Source organism: Pan paniscus, chromosome 22 (genome assembly GCF_029289425.2).
Source record: "Pan paniscus chromosome 22, NHGRI_mPanPan1-v2.0_pri, whole genome shotgun sequence".
Classification (NCBI taxonomy): domain Eukaryota; kingdom Metazoa; phylum Chordata; class Mammalia; order Primates; family Hominidae; genus Pan; species Pan paniscus.
In genome coordinates, this window is record NC_073271.2 from 6,317,511 (window position 1) to 6,341,666 (window position 24,156).

The window sequence follows — 24,156 nt, forward strand, 5'->3', positions numbered from 1 at the left end:
TAAAATATCCAAAATCACAGTAAATATATATTACATACTGTACATTAAATATCAAAAAGTACACCAAATATGTGTTATATATACTGTAAATAAACAATCAAAAACTACAGTAATTATGTTTAATATACAGTACATAAAATATGAAATATTACACGAAATGTATACTATATACTGTACAAAAATATCTAAAATTACATTAAATATATATTACACACTGTATGTAAAATATCAAAAACTACGCCAAATATATATTATATAATTTACATAAAATATCAAAAGTACACCAAATAGATATTATATACTGTACATCAAATATCAAAAAGTACAGTAAATATATATTATATACTGTATATTAAATATCAAAATGCACAGTAAATCTATTTCATATATTGTACATATAATATTAACTGAAAGTACACCAAATACATTTTATATAATGTAAATAAAATGTCCAAAAGCACAGTAAATATATATTACATACTGTACATAAAATATCAAAAAGAACACCAAATATGTGTTATATATACTGTAAATAAACAATCAAAAAATACAGTAATTATATTTAATATACCGTACATAAAATATCAAAAATTACACGAAATGTATACTATATACCGTAAAAAAAAATCTAAAATTACAGTAAATATATATTACACACTCTATGTAAAATATCAAAAACTACACCAAATATATATTATATAATTTACATAAAATATCAAAAGTACACCAAATAGATATTATATACTGTACATAAAATATCAAAAAGTACAGAAAATATATTTCATATAATGTACATATAATATTAACTAAAAGTACACCAAATACATTGTATATACTGTAAATAAAATATCCAATTGTACAGTAAATATATATTACATACTGTACATAAAATATCAAAAAGTACACAAAATATGTGTTATATATACTGTAAATAAGCTATCAAAAACTACAGTAATTATATTTAATATACTGTACATAAAATATCAAAAATTACACTAAATGCATATTATATACTGTAAATAAAATATAAAGTAGTACAGTAAATATTTATTACACACTCTATGTAAAATATCAAAAACTACACCAAATATATGTTATATAATTTATATAAAATATCAAAAGTACACCAAATAAATATTATATACTGTACATAAAATATCAAAATGCACAGTAAATCTATTTCATATATTGTACATATAATATTAACTGAAAGTACACCAAATACATTTTATATACTGTAAATAAAATATCCAACAGCACAGTAAATATATATTACATACTGTATATAAAATATCAAAAACTACACCAAATATGTGTTGTATATACTGTAAATAAACAATCAAAAAACACAGAATTTACATTTAATATACTGTACATAAAATATCAAAAATTACACGAAATGTATACTATATAGTGTAAAAAAAATCTAAAATTACAGTAAATATATATTACACCCTCTATGTAAAATATCAAAAACTACGCCAAATATATATTATATAATTTACATAAAATATCAAAAGTACACCAAATATATATTATATACTGTACATAAAATATCAAAAATTACAGTAAATATATTGCAAACATTGTACATATAATATTTTCTAAAAGTACACCAAATACATTTTATATACTGTAAATAAAATATCCAAAAGCACAGTAAATATATATTACATACTGTACATTAAATATCAAAAAGTACACCAAATATGTGTTATATATACTGTAAATAAACAATCAAAAACTACAGTAATTATGTTTAATATACAGTACATAAAATATCAAATATTACACGAAATGTATACTATATACTGTACAAAAAATATCTAAAATTACATTAAATATATATTACACACTGTATGTAAAATATCAAAAACTACGACAAATATATATTATATAATTTACATAAAATATCAAAAGTACACCAAATATATATTATACACTGTACATAAAATATCAAAAGTACACGAAATATATATTATATACTGTACATGAAATATCAAAAAGTACAGTAAATATATTTCATATATTGTTCATATAATATTAGCTGAAAGAACACCAAATACATTTTATATACTGTTAATTAAATATCCAAATTTCAGTAAATATATATTACATACTGTAGATAAAATATCAAAAAGTACACCAAATATGTGTTATTTATAGTGTAGATAAACTATCAAAAACTACAGTAATTATATTTAACATAGTGTACATAAAATATCAAAAATTACAACAAATGTATATTATATACTGTAAATAAAATATCAATAAGTACAATAAATATATATTACAGAATCTATGTAAAATATCAGAAACTACACCAAATATATATTATAAAATTTACATAAAATATCAAATGTACAACACATATATATTATATACTGTACATAAAATATCAAAAAGTACAGTAAATATATTTCATATATTGTACATATAATATTAACTAAAAGTACAACAAATAGCTTTTATATACTGTAAATAAACTATCCAAAGGTACAGTAAATATATATTACATACTGTACATAAAATATCAAATAGTACACCAAATATGTGTTTTATATACTGTAAATAGACTATCAAAAACTACAGTAATTATATTTAACATACTGTACATAAAATATCAAAAATTACACGAAATATATATTATATACACAAAATAAAATATAAAAAAGTACAGTAAATATTTATTACACACTCTATGTAAAATATCAAAAACTACACCAAATATATATTATATAATTTACATAAAATATCAAAAGGACACCAAATATATATTATATACTGTACATAAAATATCAAAAGTACACCAAATATGTGTTATATATACTGTAAATAAACAATCAAAAAATACAGTAATTATATTTAATATACCGTATATAAAATATCAAAAATTACACCAAATGTTTGATATATACTGTAAATAAAATATCAAAAAGGACAGTAAATATATACTACACACCCTATCTAAAATATCAAAAACTACACAAAATATATATTATATAATTTACATGAAATATCAAAAGGACACCAAATATATATTATATACTGTACATAAAATATCAAAATGTACAGTAAATATATTTCATATATTGTACATATAATATTAACTGAAAGTACACCAAATACATTTTATATACTGTAAATTATATATCAAAAAGTACAGTAAATATATATTACATACTGTACATAAAATATCAAAAAGTACACCAAATATGTGTTATATATACTGTAAATAAACTATCAAATCTACCGTAATTATATTTTTTATTCTGTACATAAAATATCAAAAATTACACCAAATGTATAATATATAGTGTAAATAAAATATCAAAAAGGACAGTAAATATATCTGACATACCCAATGTAAAATATCAAAAACTACACCAAATATATATTATATAATTTACATAAAATATAAAAAGGACACCAAATATATCTTATATAATGTACATAAATTATCAAAAAGTACAGTAAATATATTTCATATATTGTACATATAATATTAAATAAAAGAACACCAAATACATTTTATATACTGTAAATAAAATATCAAAAATTACAGTAAATATATATTACATACTGTACATAAAATATGAAAAAGTACACCAAATATATGTTATATATACTGTAAATAAACTATCAAAAACTACAATAAATATAGTTAATATACTGTACATAAAATATAAAAAATTACACCAAATGTATATTGTATACTGTAAATAAAATATCAAAAAGGACAGTAAATATACATGACACACCCTATGTAAAATATCAAAAACTACACCAAATATATGTTATATAATTTACATAAAATCTCAAAAGGACACCAAGTATATCTTATATACTGTACATAAAATATCAAAAAGTACAGTAAATATATTTCATATATTGTACATATAATATTAACTAAAAGTACACCAAATACATTTTATATACTGTAAATAAAATATCAAAATGTACAGTAAATATATATTACATACTGTAAATAAAATATCAAATGGTACACCAAATATGTGTTATATATACTGTAAATAAACTATCAAATCTGCAGTAATTATATTTACTATACTGTACATAAAATATCAAAAATTACACCAAATGTATATTATACAGTGTAAATAAAATATGAAAAAGGACAGTAAATATATATTATACTCTATGTATAATATCAAAAACTACAAATATATATTATGTAATTTACATAGAATATCAAAAGGACAAAAAGTATATCTTATATACTGTACATAAAATATCAAAAATTTCAGTAAATATATTTCATATATTGTACATATAATATTAACTAAAAGTACACCAAATATATTTTATATATTGTAAATAAAATATCAAAAAGTACAGTAAATATATATTACATACTGTACATAAAATATCAAAAAGTACAGCAAATATGTGTTATATACACTGTAAATAAACTATCAATATCTACAGTAATTACATTTAATATACTGTATATAAAATATCAAAAATTACACCAAATGTATATCTTATACTCTAAATAAAATATGAAAAAGACAGTAAATCTATATTACACACCCTATGTAAAATATCAAAAACCACACAAAATATATATTATATAATTTACATAAAATATCAAAAGTACACCACATATATATTATATAATGTGAATAAAATATCAAAAAGTACAGTAAATATATTTCATATATTGTATATATAATATTAACTAAAAGTACAACAAATACATTTTATATACTGTAAATAAAATATCAAAAAGTACAGTAAATATATATTACATAAAGAACATAAAATACAAAAAAATTACACCAAATATGTGTTATATATACTATAAATAAACTATCAAAGCTACAGAAATTATATTTAATATACTGTACATAAAATATCAAAAATTACACCAAATGTATATTATATACTGTAAATAAAATATCAAAAAGGACAGTAAATATATATGACACACCCTATGTAAAATATAAAAAACTACACAAAATATATATTGTATAATTTACATAAAATATCAAAAGGACACCAAATATATCTTATTTACTGTACATAAAATATCAAAAAGTACAGTAAATATATTTCATATATTGTACATATAATATTAACTAAAAGTACACCAAATACATTTTATATAGTGTAAATAAAATATCAAAAATTACAGTGAATATATATTACATACTGTACATACAATATCATAAAGTACACCAAATATGTGTTATATATACTGTAAATAAACTATCAAAAACTTCAATAATTATATTTAATATACTGTACATAAAATATAAAGAATTACACCAAATGTATAATATACTGCAAATAAAATATCAAAAAGTACAGTAAATATATATTACACGACCTATGTAAAATATCACAAACTACACAAAATATATATTATATAATTTACATAAAATATCAAAAGGACACGAAATATATCTTATATACTGTACGTAAAATATCAAAATGTACAGTAAATATATTTCATATATTGTACATATAATATTATCTAAAAGTACACCGAATACATTTTATATACTGTAAATAAATTATCAAAAATTACAGTAAATATATATTACACACTGTACATAAAATATCAAAAAGTACACCAAATATGTGCTATATATACTGTAAATAAACTATCAAAAACTACAGTAATTATATTTAATATACAGTACATAAAATATCAAAAATTACACCAAATGTATATTATATACTCTAAATAAAATATGAAAAAGGACAGTAAATATATATTACACTCTATGTAAATTTTCAAAAACTACACCAAATATATATTATATAATTTACATAAAATATCAAAAGGACACCAAATATATATTATGTACTGTACATAAAATATCAAAAAGTACAGTAAATATATTTCATATACTGTGCATATAATATTAACTAAAAGTACACCGAATACATTTTATATACTGTAAATAAAATATCAAAAAGTACAGTAAATATATATTACATACAGTACATAAAATATAAAAAAGTACACCAAATATGTGTTATATATACTGTACATAAACTATCAAAAACTACAGTAATTATATTTAATATACTCTACATAAAATATCAAAAATTACACCAAATATATATTATATACTGTACATAAAATATCAAAAAGGACAGTAAATATATATTACACTCTATGTAAAATATCAAAACTAAAAATATATATTATATAAATTACATAAAATATCAAAAGGACAACAAATATATCTTATATACTGTAAACAAAATATCAAAATGTAGAGTAAACATATTTCATATATTGTACACATAATATTAACTAAAATTACACCAAATACATTTTATATAGTGTAAATAAAAATCAAAAAGTACAGTAAATATATATTACACACCATATGTAAAATATCGCAATCTACGCCAAATATATATTATATAATTTACATAAAATATCAAAAGGACACCAAATATATCTTATATACTGTACATAAAATATCAATAGTACAGTAAATATATTTCATATATTGTACATATAATGTTAACTAAAAGTACACCAAATACATTTTATATAGTGTAAATAAAAATCAAAAAGTACAGTAAATATATATTACACACCATATGTAAAATATCGCAATCTACGCCAAATATATATTATATAATTTACATAAAATATCAAAAGGACACCAAAAATATCTTGTATACTGTACATAAGATATGAAAAAGTACAGTAAATATATTTCATATATTGTACATATAATATTAACTAAAAGTACACCAAATACATTTTATATAGTGTAAATAAAATATCAAAAATTACAGTGGATATATATCACATACTGTACATAAAATATCAAAAACTACACCAAATATGTGTTATATACACTGTAAATAAACTATCAAAAACTTCAGTAATTATATTAATATACTGTACATAAAATATAAAAATTACACCAAATATGTATTATTTAGTGTAAATAAAATACCAAAATGTACAGTAAATATATATTACACACACTATGTAAAATATCACAAACTACACTAAAGATATATTATATAATTTACATAAAATATCAAAAGGACACCAAATATACCTTATATATTGTACATAAAATATCAAAATGTACAGTAAATATATTTCATATATTGTACATATAATATTAACTAAAAGTACACCAAATACATTTTATATACTGTAAATAAAATATCAAAAATTACAGTAAATATATATCACATAGAGTACATAAAATATCAAAAAGTACACCAAATATGTGTTATCTATACTGTAAATAAACTATCAAAAACTACAGTAATTATATTTAATATACTGTACATTAAATATCAAAAATTACACCAAATGTATATTATTTACTGTAAATAAAATATCAAAAATTACAGTTAATATATATTACACACCTTTTGTAATATATCACAATCTACACCACATATATATTATATAATTTACATAAAATATCAGAAGGACACCAAATATATCTTATATAGTGTACATAAAATATCAAAATGTACAGTAAATATATTTCATATATTGTACATATAATACTAACTAAAAGTACACCAAATACATTTTATATAGTGTAAATATAATATCAAAAAGTACAGTAAATATATATTACACACCATATGTAAAATATCACAATATACACCAAATATATAATATATAATTTACATAAAATATCAAAAGGACACCAAATATATCTTATATACTGTACATAAAATATCAAAAAGTAGAGTAAATATATTTCATATATTGTAAATATAATATTAACGAAAAGTACAACAAATACATTTTATATAGCGTAAATAAAATATCAAAAATTTCAGTAAATATATATTACATACTGTACATAAAATATCACAAAGTACACCAAATATGTGTTATATATACTGTAAATAAACTATCAAAAACTACAGTAATTACATTTAATATACTGTACATAAAATATCAAAAATTACACCAAATGTATATTATATATTCTAAATAAAATATGAAAAACGACAGTAAATATATATTACGCACCCTATGTAAAATATGAATAACTACACCAAATATATATTATAAAATTTACATAAAATATCAAAAAGACACCAAATATATCTTATATACTGTACGAAAAATATCACTATGTACAGTAAATATATTTCATATATTGTACACATGATATTAACTAAAAGAACACCAAATACATTTTATATATTGTAAATAAAATATCAAAAATACAGTAAATATATATTACATACAGTACATATAATATCAAAATGTACACCAAATATGTGTTATATATACTGTAAATAAACCATCAAAAACTACAGAAATTACATTTAATATACTGAACATACAATATCAAAATTTACACCAAATGTATATTATATACTCTAAATAAAACATGAAAAAGGATAGTATATATATATTATGCACCCTATGTAAAATATCAAAAACTACACCAAATATATATTATATAATTTACATAAAATATTAAAAGTACAAAAAATATATATTATATACTGTACATAACCTATCAGAAAGTACAGTTAATACATTTCATATATTGTACATATAATATTAACTAAAAGTACACCAAATACATTTTATATACTATAAATAAAATATCAAAAGTACAGTAAATATATATTACATACAGTACATAAAATATAAAAAAGTACACCACATATGTGTTATATATAATGTAAATATACTATGAAAAACTACAGTAATTATATTTAATATACTGTATAAAAAATATCAAAAATTACACCAAATGTATATTATATACTGTAAATAAAATATCAAAAGGACAGTAAATATGTACTACATACCCTATGTAAATTATCACAAACTACACCAAATATATATTATATAATTTACATAAAATATCAAAAGGACTCCAAATGTATCTTATATACTGTACATAAAATATCAAAATGTAAAGTAAATATATTTCATGTATTGTACATATATTAACTAAAATTACACCAAATACATTTTATATACGGTAAATAAAATATCAAAAAGTACAGTAAATATATATTACATAGTCTACATAAAATATCAAAAAGTACACCAAATATGTGTTATATATAATGTAAATAAACTATCAAAAACTACAGTAATTTTATTTAATAAACTGTACATAAAATATCAAAAATTACACCAAATGTATATTATATACTGTAAATAAAATACGAAAAAGGACAGTAAATATATATTACACTCTATGTAATATATCAAAAACTAAAAATATATATTATATAATTTACATAAAATATCAAAAAGACACCAAATATATCTTATATCCTGTAAATAAAATATCAAACGTTCAGTAAATATATTTCATATATTGTACATATAATATTATCTAAAAGTACACCAAATACATTTTATATACTGTAAACAAAATATCAAAAAGTACAGTAAATATATATAACATACTGTACATAAAATATCAAAAAGTACACCAAATATGTGTTATATATACTGTAAATAAACTATAAAACCTACAGTAAATACATTTAATACACTGTACGTAAAATATCAAAAATTAAACCCAATGTATAATTTATACTCTAAATAAAATATGAAAAAGAACAGTAAATATATATTACGCACCCTATGTAAAATATCAAAAACTACAAAAAATATATATTATATAATTTACATAAAATATCAAAAGTACCACAAATATATTATATACTGTACATAAAATATCAAAAAATACAGTAAATATATTTCATATATTGTACATATAATATTAATTAAAAGTACACCAAATACATTTTATATAGTGTAAATAAAATATCAAAAAGTACAGTAAATATATATTACATACAGTACATAAAATATAAAAATGTACACCAAATATGTGTTATATATACTGTAAATAAACTATCAAAATATACAGCAATTATATATAATATACTGTAAAATATTAAAAATTACACCAAATGTATATTATATACTGTAAATAAAATATCAAAAAGGACAGTAAATATATACTACACACACTATGTAAAATATCAAAAACTACACCAAATATATATTATATAATTTTCATAAAATATCTAAAGGACACCAAATATATCTTTTATACAGTACATAAAATATCAAAAGTACAGTAAATATATTTCATATATTGTACATATAATATTAACTAAAAGCACACCAAATACATTTTATATACTGTAAATAAAATATCAAAAAGTACAGTAAATATGTGTTAAATATACTGTAAATAAGCTATCAAAAACTACAGTAATTATATTTAATATACTGTACATAAAATATCAAAAATTACACCAAATGTATATTATTTACTGTAAATAAAATATCAAAAAGTACAGTAAATATATATTACACACCATATGTAAAATATCACAATCTACACCAAATATATATTATACAGTTTACATAAAATATCGAAAGGACACCAAATATATCTTATATACTGTACATAAAATATCAAAATATACAGTAAATATATTTCATATATTGTACATATAATATTAACTAAAAGTACACCAAATACATTTTATATAGTGTAAAGAAAATATCAAAAAGTACAGTAAATATATATTACACACCATATGTAAAATATCACAATCTACACCAAATATATATTATATAATTTACATAAAATATCAAAAGGACATCAAATATATCTTATATACTGTACATAAAATATCAAAAAGTACAGTAAATATATTTCATATATTGTACCTATAATATTAACTAAAAGTACACCAAATACATTTTATACACTGTTAATAATATATAAAAAAGTACAATAAATATATATTACATACTGTACATAAAATATCAAAAAGTACACCAAATATGTGTTATGTATACTGTAAATAAACTATCAAAAACTTCAGTAATTATATTTAATATACTGTACATAAAATATCAAAAATTACACCAAATGTATATTATATACTGTAAATAAAATGTCAAAAAGGACAGTAAATATATATTACACTCTATGTAAAATATCAAAAACTAAAAATATATATTATATAATTTACATAAAATATCAAAAGGACACCAAATATATCTTATATACTGTACATAAAATATCAATATGTACAGTAAATATATTTCATATATTGTACATATAATATTAACTAAAATTACACCAAATACATTTTATATACTGTAAATAAATTATCAAAAAGTACAGTAAATATATATTACATAGTTTACATAAAATATCAAAAAATACACCAAATATGTGTTATATATACTGTAAATAAACTATCAAAAACTACAGTAATTATATTGAATATACTGTACATAAAATATCAAAAATTTCACCAAATGTATAATATATATTGTAAATAAAATATCAAAAAGGACAGTAAATATGTATTACATACTGTACATAAAATATCAAAAAGTACACCAAATATGTGTTATATATACTGTAAATAAACTATAAAATCTACAGTAATTATATTTAATATACTGTACATAAAATATCAAAAATTACACCAAATGTATATTATTTACTGTAAATAAAATTCCAAAAAGTACAGTAAATGTATATTACACACCCTATGTAAAATATCACAAACTACACCAAATATATATTATATAATTTATATAAAATAACAAAAGGACACCAAATATACCTTATATACTGTACATAAAATATCAAAATGTACAGTAAATATATTTCATATATTGTATATATAATATTAACTAAAAGTACACCAAATACATTTTATATACTGTAAATAAAATATCAAAAATTACAGTAAATATATATTACATACTGTACATAAAATATCAAAAAGTACACCAAATATGTGTTATATATACTGTATATAAACTATCAAAAACTACAGTAATTATATTTAATATACTGTACATAAAATATCAAAAATTACACCAAATGTATATTATTTACTGTAAATAAAATAACAAAAAGTACAGTTAATATATATTACACACCATATGTAAAATATCACAATCTACACCAAATATATATTATGTAATTTACGTAAAATATCAAAAGGACATCAAATATATCTTATATACTGTACATAAAGTATCAAAATGTTCAGTAAATATATTTCATATATTTTACATATAATATTAACTAAAAGTACACCAAATATATTTTATATAGTGTAAAGAAAATATCAAAAGGTACAGTAAATATATATTACACACCATATGAAAATTTCACAATCTATGCCAAATATATGTTATATAATTTACATAAAATATCAAAAGGACACCAAATATATCTTATATACTGTACATAAAATATCAAAAAGTACAGTAAATATATTTGATATATTGTACATATAATATTAACTAAGAGTACACCAAATACATTTTATATAGTGTAAATAAAATATCAAAAATTACAGTGTATATATATTACATACTGTACATAAAATATCAAAAAGTACACCAAATATGTGTTATATATACTGTAAATAAACTATCAAAAACTACAGTAATTATATTTAATATACTGTACATCAAATATCAAAAATTACACCAAATGTATATTATTTACTGTAAATATAATACCAAAAAGGACAGTAAATATATATTACACTCTATGTAAAATATCAAAAACTAAAAATATATATTATATAATTTACATAAAATATCAAAAGGACACCAAATATATCTTATATACTGTACATAAAATATCAATATGTGCAGTAAATATATTTCATATATTGTACATATAATATTAACTAAAATTACACCAAATACATTTTATATACTGTAAATAAATTATCAAAAAGTACAGTAAATATATATTACGTAGTTTACATAAAATATCAAAAAATACACGAAATATGTGTTATATATACTGTAAATAAACTATCAAAAACTACAGTAATTATATTGAATATACTGTACATAAAATATCAAAAATTTCACCAAATGTATATTATATATTGTAAATAAAATATCAAAAAGGACAGTAAATATGTATTACATACTGTACATAAAATATCAAAAAGTACACCAAATATGTGTTATATATACTGTAAATAAACTATAAAATCTACAGTAATTATATTTAATATACTGTACATAAAATATCAAAAATTACACCAAATGTATATTATTTACTGTAAATAAAATTCCAAAAAGTACAGTAAATATATATTACACACCCTATGTAAAATATCAAAAACTACACCAAATATATATTATATAATTTACATAAAATAGCAAAAGGACACCAAATATACCTTATATACTGTACATAAAATATCAAAATGTACAGTAAATCTATTTCATATATTGTACATATAATATTAACTAAAAGTACACCAAATACATTTTATATACTGTAAATAAAATATCAAAAATTACAGTAAATATATATTACATACTGTACATAAAATATCAAAAAGTACACCAAATATGTGTTAAATATACTGTAAATAAGCTATCAAAAACTACAGTAATTATATTTAATATACTGTACATAAAATATCGAAAATTACACCAAATGTATATTATTTACTGTAAAAAAAATAACAAAAAGTACAGTTAATATATATTACACACCATATGTAAAATATCACAATCTACACCAAATATATATTATACAGTTTACATAAAATATCGAAAGGACACCAAATATATCTTATATACTGTACATAAAATATCAAAATATACAGTAAATATATTTCATATATTGTACATATAATATTAACTAAAAGTACACCAAATACATTTTATATAGTGTAAAGAAAATATCAAAAAGTACAGTAAATATATATTACACACCATATGTAAAATATCACAATCTACACCAAATATATATTATATAATTTACATAAAATATCAAAAGGACATCAAATATATCTTATATACTGTACATAAAATATCAAAAAGTACAGTAAATATATTTCATATATTGTACATATAATATTAACTAAAAGTACACCAAATACATTTTATACACTGTTAATAAAATATAAAAAAGTACAATAAATATATATTACATACTGTACATAAAATATCAAAAAGTACACCAAATATGTGTTATATATACTGTAAATAAACTATCAAAAACTTCAGTAATTATATTTAATATACTGTACATAAAATATCAAAAATTACACCAAATGTATATTATATACTGTAAATAATATGTCAAAAAGGACAGTAAATATATATTACACTCTATGTAAAATATCAAAAACTAAAAATATATATTATATAATTTACATAAAATATCAAAAGGACACCAAATATATCTTATATACTGTACATAAAATATCAATAAGTACAGTAAATATATTTCATATATTGTACATATAATATTAACTAAAATTACACCAAATACATTTTATATACTGTAAATAAATTATCAAAAAGTACAGTAAATATATATTACATAGTTTACATAAAATATCAAAAAATACACGAAATATGTGTTATATATACTGTAAATAAACTATCAAAAACTACAGTAATTATATTGAATATACTGTACATAAAATATCAAAAATTTCACCAAATGTATATTATATATTGTAAATAAAATATCAAAAAGGACAGTAAATATGTATTACATACTGTACATAAAATATCAAAAAGTATACCAAATATGTGTTATATATACTGTAAATAAACTATAAAATCTACAGTAATTATATTTAATATACTGTACATAAAATATCAAAAATTACACCAAATGTATATTATTTACTGTAAATAAAATTCCAAAAAGTACAGTAAATATATATTACACACCCTATGTAAAATATCACAAACTACACCAAATATATATTATATAATTTACATAAAATAGCAAAAGGACACCAAATATACCTTATATACTGTACATAAAATATCAAAATGTACAGTAAATATATTTCATATATTGTACATATAATATTAACTAAAAGTACACCAAATACATTTTTATACTGTAAATAATATATCAAAAATTACAGTAAATATATATTACATACTGTAAATAAAATATCAAAAAGTACACCAAATATGTGTTAAATATACTGTAAATAAGCTATCAAAAACTACAGTAATTATATTTAATATACTGTACATAAAATATCGAAAATTACACCAAATGTATATTATTTACTGTAAATAAAATAACAAAAATACAGTTAATATATATTACACACCATATGTAAAATATCGCAATCTACATCAAATATATATTATACAGTTTACATAAAATATCGAAAGGACACCAAATATATCTTATATACTGTACATAAAATATCAAAATATACAGTAAATATATTTCATATATTGTACATATAATATTAACTAAAAGTACACCAAATACATTTTATATAGTGTAAAGAAAATATCAAAAAGTACAGTAAATATATATTACACACCATATGTAAAATATCACAATCTACACCAAATATATATTATATAATTTACATAAAATATCAAAAGGACATCAAATATATCTTATATACTGTACATAAAATATCAAAAAGTACAGTAAATATATTTCATATATTGTACATATAATATTAACTAAAAGTACACCAAATACATTTTATACACTGTTAATAAAATATAAAAAAGTACAATAAATATATATTACATACTGTACATAAAATATCAAAAAGTACACCAAATATGTGTTATATATACTGTAAATAAACTATCAAAAACTTCAGTAATTATATTTAATATACTGTACATAAAATATCAAAAATTACACCAAATGTATATTATATACTGTAAATAATATGTCAAAAAGGACAGTAAATATATATTACACTCTATGTAAAATATCTAAAACTAAAAATATATATTATATAATTTACATAAAATATCAAAAGGACACCAAATATATCTTATATACTGTACATAAAATATCAATATGTGCAGTAAATATATTTCATATATTGTACATATAATATTAACTAAAATTACACCAAATACATTTTATATACTGTAAATAAATTATCAAAAAGTACAGTAAATATATATTACATAGTTTACATAAAATATCAAAAAATACACGAAATATGTGTTATATATACTGTAAATAAACTATCAAAAACTACAGTAATTATATTGAATATACTGTACATAAAATATCAAAAATTTCACCAAATGTATATTATATATTGTAAATAAAATATCAAAAAGGACAGTAAATATGTATTACATACTGTACATAAAATATCAAAAAGTACACCAAATATGTGTTATATATACTGTAAATAAACTATAAAATCTACAGTAATTATATTTAATATACTGTACATAAAATATCAAAAATTACACCAAATGTATATTATTTACTGTAAATAAAATTCCAAAAAGTACAGTAAATATATATTACACACCCTATGTAAAATATCACAAACTACACCAAATATATATTATATAATTTACATAAAATAGCAAAAGGACACCAAATATACCTTATATACTGTACATAAAATAACAAAATGTACAGTAAATATATTTCATATATTGTACATATAATATTAACTAAAAGTACACCAAATACATTTTATATACTGTAAATAAAATATCAAAAATTACAGTAAATATATATTACATACTGTACATAAAATATCAAAAAGTACACCAAATATGTGTTAAATATACTGTAAATAAGCTATCAAAAACTACAGTAATTATATTTAATATACTGTACATAAAATATCGAAAATTACACCAAATGTATATTATTTACTGTAAATAAAATAACAAAAAGTACAGTTAATATATATTACACACCATATGTAAAATATCACAATCTACACCAAATATATATTATACAGTTTACATAAAATATCGAAAGGACACCAAATATATCTTATATACTGTACATAAAATATCAAAATATACAGTAAATATATTTCATATATTGTACATATAATATTAACTAAAAGTACACCAAATACATTTTATATAGTGTAAAGAAAATATCAAAAAGTACAGTAAATATATATTACACACCATATGTAAAATATCACAATCTACACCAAATATATATTATATAATTTACATAAAATATCAAAAGGACATCAAATATATCTTATATACTGTACATAAAATATCAAAATGTACAGTAAATATATTTCATATATTGTACATATAATATTAACTAAAAGTACACCAAATACATTTTATACACTGTTAATAAAATATAAAAAAGTACAATAAATATATATTACATACTGTACATAAAATATCAAAAAGTACACCAAATATGTGTTATATATACTGTAAATAAACTATCAAAAACTTCAGTAATTATATTTAATATACTGTACATAAAATATAAAAAATTACACCAAATGTATATTATATACTGTAAATAATATGTCAAAAAGGACAGTAAATATATATTACACTCTATGTAAAATATCAAAAACTAAAAATATATATTATATAATTTACATAAAATATCAAAAGGACATCAAATATATCTTATATACTGTACATAAAATATCAAAAATTACAGTAAATATATTTCATATATTGTACATATAATATTAACTAAAAGTACACCAAATACATTTTATACACTGTTAATAAAATATAAAAAAGTACAATAAATATATATTACATACTGTACACAAAATATCAAAAAGTACACCAAATATGTGTTATATATACTGTAAATAAACTATCAAAAACTTCAGTAATTATATTTAATATACTGTACATAAAATATCAAAAATTACACCAAATGTATATTATATACTGTAAATAATATGTCAAAAAGGACAGTAAATATATATTACACTCTATGTAAAATATCAAAAACTAAAAATATATATTATATAATTTACATAAAATATCAAAAGGACACCAAATATATCTTATATACTGTACATAAAATATCAATATGTACAGTAAATATATTTCATATATTGTACATATAATATTAACTAAAATTACACCAAATACATTTTATATACTGTAAATAAATTATCAAAAAGTACAGTAAATATATATTACATAGTTTACATAAAATATCAAAAAATACACGAAATATGTGTTATATATACTGTAAATAAACTATCAAAAACTACAGTAATTATATTGAATATACTGTACATAAAATATCAAAAATTTCACCAAATGTATATTATATACTGTAAATAAAATATCAAAAAGGACAGTAAATATGTATTACATACTGTACATAAAATATCAAAAAGTACACCAAATATGTGTTATATATACTGTAAATAAACTATAAAATCTACAGTAATTATATTTAATATACTGTACATAAAATATCAAAAATTACACCAAATGTATATTATTTACTGTAAATAAAATTCCAAAAAGTACAGTAAATATATATTACACACCCTATGTAAAATATCACAAACTACACCAAATATATATTATATAATTTACATAAAATAGCAAAAGGACACCAAATATACCTTATATACTGTACATAAAATATCAAAATGAACAGTAAATCTATTTCATATATTGTACATATAATATTAACTAAAAGTACACCAAATACATTTTATATACTGTAAATAAAATATCAAAAATTACAGTAAATATATATTACATACTGTACATAAAATATCAAAAAGTACACCAAATATGTGTTAAATATACTGTAAATAAGCTATCAAAAACTACAGTAATTATATTTAATATACTGTACATAAAATATCGAAAATTACACCAAATGTATATTATTTACTGTAAATAAAATATCAAAAAGTACAGTTAATATATATTACACACCATATGTAAAATATCACAATCTACACCAAATATATATTATACAGTTTACATAAAATATCGAAAGGACACCAAATATATCTTATATACTGTACATAAAATATCAAAATATACAGTAAATATATTTCATATATTGTACATATAATATTAACTAAAAGTACACCAAATACATTTTATATAGTGTAAAGAAAATATCAAAAAGTACAGTAAATATATATTACACACCATATGTAAAATATCACAATCTACACCAAATATATATTATATAATTTAAATAAAATATCAAAAGGACATCAAATATATCTTATATACTGTACATAAAATATCAAAAAGTACAGTAAATATATTTCATATATTGTACATATAGTATTAACTAAAAGTGCACCAAATACATTTTATACACTGTTAATAAAATATAAAAAAGTACAATAAATATATATTACATACTGTACATAAAATATCAAAAAGTACACCAAATATGTGTTATATATACTGTAAATAAACTATCAAAAACTTCAGTAATTATATTTAATATACTGTACATAAAATATCAAAAATTACACCAAATGTATATTATATACTGTAAATAATATGTCAAAAAGGACAGTAAATATATATTACACTCTATGTAAAATATCAAAAACTAAAAATATATATTATATAATTTACATAAAATATCAAAAGGACACCAAATATATCTTATATACTGTACATAAAATATCAATATGTGCAGTAAATATATTTCATATATTGTACATATAATATTAACTAAAATTACACCAAATACATTTTATATACTGTAAATAAATTATCAAAAAGTACAGTAAATATATATTACATAGTTTACATAAAATATCAAAAAATACACGAAATATGTGTTATATATACTGTAAATAAACTATCAAAAACTACAGTAATTATATTGAATATACTGTACATAAAATATCAAAAATTTCACCAAATGTATATTATATACTGTAAATAAAATATCAAAAAGGACAGTAAATATGTATTACATACTGTACATAAAATATCAAAAAGTACACCAAATATGTGTTATATATACTGTAAATAAACTATAAAATCTACAGTAATTATATTTAATATACTGTACATAAAATATCAAAAATTACACCAAATGTATATTATTTACTGTAAATAAAATTCCAAAAAGTACAGTAAATATATATTACACACCCTATGTAAAATATCACAAACTACACCAAATATATATTATATAATTTACATAAAAGAGCAAAAGGACACCAAATATACCTTATATACTGTACATAAAATATCAAAATGTACAGTAAATCTATTTCATATATTGTACATATAATATTAACTAAAAGTACACCAAATACATTTTATATACTGTAAATAAAATATCAAAAATTACAGTAAATATATATTACATACTGTACATAAAATATCAAAAAGTACACCAAATATGTGTTAAATATACTGTAAATAAGCTATCAAAAACTACAGTAATTATATTTAATATACTGTACATAAAATATCGAAAATTACAACAAATGTATATTATTTACTGTAAATAAAATAACAAAAAGTACAGTTAATATATATTACACACCATATGTAAAATATCACAATCTACACCAAATATATATTATACAGTTTACATAAAATATCGAAAGGACACCAAATATATCTTATATACTGTACATAAAATATCAAAATATACAGTAAATATATTTCATATATTGTACATATAATATTAACTAAAAGTACACCATATACATTTTATATAGTGTAAAGAAAATATCAAAAAGTACAGTAAATATATATTACACACCATATGTAAAATATCACAATCTACACCAAATATATATTATATAATTTACATAAAATATCAAAAGGACATCAAATATATCTTATATACTGTACATAAAATATCAAAAAGTACAGTAAATATATTTCATATATTGTACATATAATATTAACTAAAAGTACACCAAATACATTTTATACACTGTTAATAAAATATAAAAAAGTACAATAAATATATATTACATACTGTACATAAAATATCAAAAAGTACACCAAATATGTGTTATATATACTGTAAATAAACTATCAAAAACTTCAGTAATTATATTTAATATACTGTACATAAAATATCAAAAATTACACCAAATGTATATTATATACTGTAAATAATATGTCAAAAAGGACAGTAAATATATATTACACTCTATGTAAAATATCAAAAACTAAAAATATATATTATATAATTTACATAAAATATCAAAAGGACACCAAATATATCTTATATACTGTACATAAAATATCAATATGTACAGTAAATATATTTCATATATTGTACATATAATATTAACTAAAATTACACCAAATACATTTTATATACTGTAAATAAATTATCAAAAAGTACAGTAAATATATATTACATAGTTTACATAAAATATCAAAAAATACACCAAATATGTGTTATATATACTGTAAATAAACTATAAAAAACTACAGTAATTATATTGAATATACTGTACATAAAATATCAAAAATTTCACCAAATGTATATTATATATTGTAAATAAAATATCAAAAAGGACAGTAAATATGTATCACATACTGTACATAAAATATCAAAAAGTACACCAAATATGTGTTATATATACTGTAAATAAACTATAAAATCTACAGTAATTATATTTAATATACTGTACATAAAATATCAAAAATTACACCAAATGTATATTATTTACTGTAAATAAAATTCCAAAAAGTACAGTAAATATATATTACACACCATATGTAAAATATCACAATCTACACCAAATATATATTATACAGTTTACATAAAATATCGAAAGGACACCAAATATATCTTATATACTGTACAAAAAATATCAAAATATACAGTAAATATATTTCATATATTGTACATATAATATTAACTAAAAGTACACCAAATACATTTTATATAGTGTAAAGAAAATATCAAAAAGTACAGTAAATATATATTACACACCATATGTAAAATATCACAATCTACACCAAATATATATTATATAATTTACATAAAATATCAAAAGGACATCAAATATATCTTATATACTGTACATAAAATATCAAAAAGTACAGTAAATATATTTCATATATTGTACATATAATATTAACTAAAAGTACACCAAATACATTTTATACACTGTTAATAAAATATAAAAAAGTACAATAAATATATATTACATACTGTACATAAAATATCAAAAAGTACACCAAATATGTGTTATATATACTGTAAATAAACTATCAAAAACTTCAGTAATTATATTTAATATACTGTACATAAAATATCAAAAATTACACCAAATGTATATTATATACTGTAAATAAAATGTCAAAAAGGACAGTAAATATATATTACACTGTATGTAAAATATCAAAAACTAAAAATATATATTATATAATTTACATAAAATATCAAAAGGACACCAAATATATCTTATATACTGTACATAAAATATCAATATGTACAGTAAATATATTTCATATATTGTACATATAATATTAACTAAAATTACACCAAATACATTTTATATACTGTAAATAAATTATCAAAAAGTACAGTAAATATATATTACATAGTTTACATAAAATATCAAAAAATACACCAAATATGTGTTATATATACTGTAAATAAACTATCAAAAACTACAGTAATTATATTGAATATACTGTACATAAAATATCAAAAATTTCACCAAATGTATAATATATATTGTAAATAAAATATCAAAAAGGACAGTAAATATGTATTACATACTGTACATAAAATATCAAAAAGTACACCAAATATGTGTTATATATACTGTAAATAAACTATAAAATCTACAGTAATTATATTTAATATACTGTACATAAAATATCAAAAATTACACCAAATGTATATTATTTACTGTAAATAAAATTCCAAAAAGTACAGTAAATATATATTACACACCCTATGTAAAATATCACAAACTACACCAAATGTATATTATATAATTTATATAAAATAGCAAAAGGACAACAAATATACCTTATATACTGTACATAAGATATCAAAATGTACAGTAAATATATTTCATATATTGTACATATAATATTAACTAAAAGTACACCAAATACATTTTATATACTGTAAATAAAATATCAAAAATTACAGTAAATATATATTACATACTGTACATAAAATATCAAAAAGTACACCAAATATGTGTTAAATATACTGTAAATAAGCTATCAAAAACTACAGAAATTATACTTAATATACTGTACATAAAATATCAAAAATTACACCAAATGTATATTATTTACTGTAAATAAAATAACAAAAAGTACAGTTAATATATATTACACACCATATGTAAAATATCACAATCTACACCAAATATATATTATACAGTTTACATAAAATATCGAAAGGACACCAAATATATCTTATATACTGTACATAAAATATCAAAATATACAGTAAATATATTTCATATATTGTACATATAATATTAACTAAAAGTACACCAAATACATTTTATATAGTGTAAAGAAAATATCAAAAAGTACAGTAAATATATATTACACACCATATGTAAAATATCACAATCTACACCAAATATATATTATATAATTTACATAAAATAACAAAAGGACATCAAATATATCTTATATACTGTACATAAAATATCAAAAAGTACAGTAAATATATTTCATATATTGTACATATAATATTAACTAAAAGTACACCAAATACATTTTATACACTGTTAATAAAATATAAAAAAGTACAATAAATATATATTACATACTGTACATAAAATATCAAAAAGTACACCAAATATGTGTTATATATACTGTAAATAAACTATCAAAAACTTCAGTAATTATATTTAATATACTGTACATAAAATATCAAAAATTACACCAAATGTATATTATATACTGTAAATAAAATGTCAAAAAGGACAGTAAATATATATTACACTCTATGTAAAATATCAAAAACTAAAAATATATATTATATAATTTACATAAAATATCAAAAGGACACCAAATATATCTTATATACTGTACATAAAATATCAAAATATACAGTAAATATATTTCATATATTGTACATATAATATTAACTAAAATTACACCAAATACATTTTATATACTGTAAATAAATTATCAAAAAGTACAGTAAATATATATTACATAGTTTACATAAAATATCAAAAAATACACCAAATATGTGTTATATATACTGTAAATAAACTATAAAAAACTACAGTAATTATATTGAATATACTGTACATAAAATATCAAAAATTTCACCAAATGTATATTATATATTGTAAATAAAATATCAAAAAGGACAGTAAATATGTATCACATACTGTACATAAAATATCAAAAAGTACACCAAATATGTGTTGTATATACTGTAAATA